This window comes from Octodon degus, unplaced genomic scaffold (assembly GCF_000260255.1).
Source record: "Octodon degus isolate 3935 unplaced genomic scaffold, OctDeg1.0 scaffold00002, whole genome shotgun sequence".
NCBI lineage: Eukaryota > Metazoa > Chordata > Mammalia > Rodentia > Octodontidae > Octodon > Octodon degus.
Window position 1 is genome coordinate 4,882,653 of NW_004524578.1, and position 229 is coordinate 4,882,881.

The 229-nt window shown below is 78.2% G+C and overlaps 1 protein-coding gene across 1 annotated transcript in view; it reads left to right on the forward strand.

Moving 5' to 3' along the window:
* Positions 1-74: 74 nt before the first annotated feature.
* Positions 75-229, forward strand: part of Cers3 (ceramide synthase 3) — a 127,027-nt gene continuing 126,872 nt past the window's right edge. The window contains exon 1 of the mRNA XM_023712751.1: positions 75-116. The gene's annotated coding sequence lies outside the window, so the exon portion shown is untranslated. The remainder of the gene's footprint in view (positions 117-229) is intronic.

The window sequence follows — 229 nt, forward strand, 5'->3', positions numbered from 1 at the left end:
CCGAGGTGGGTCCCCCCCGCGCCGCCGCCCCGCCCCCACCGCATCCTCCCAGCATGCTCCGCGGCCCACGCCTGCTGGCTTCAAGGAGGACGCGGTCTGGACGCAGCAGGACGAAGGTGAGAGCGAGGGCGAGGGCGAGGCCGACCCGGGCCTGCCTGCTCGGGGTGTGCGGTGTGCGTGGGCCGGGCCCCTCCTCGGCCGGCGCTGCGCTGGCCAGCCTCGGTCCCCG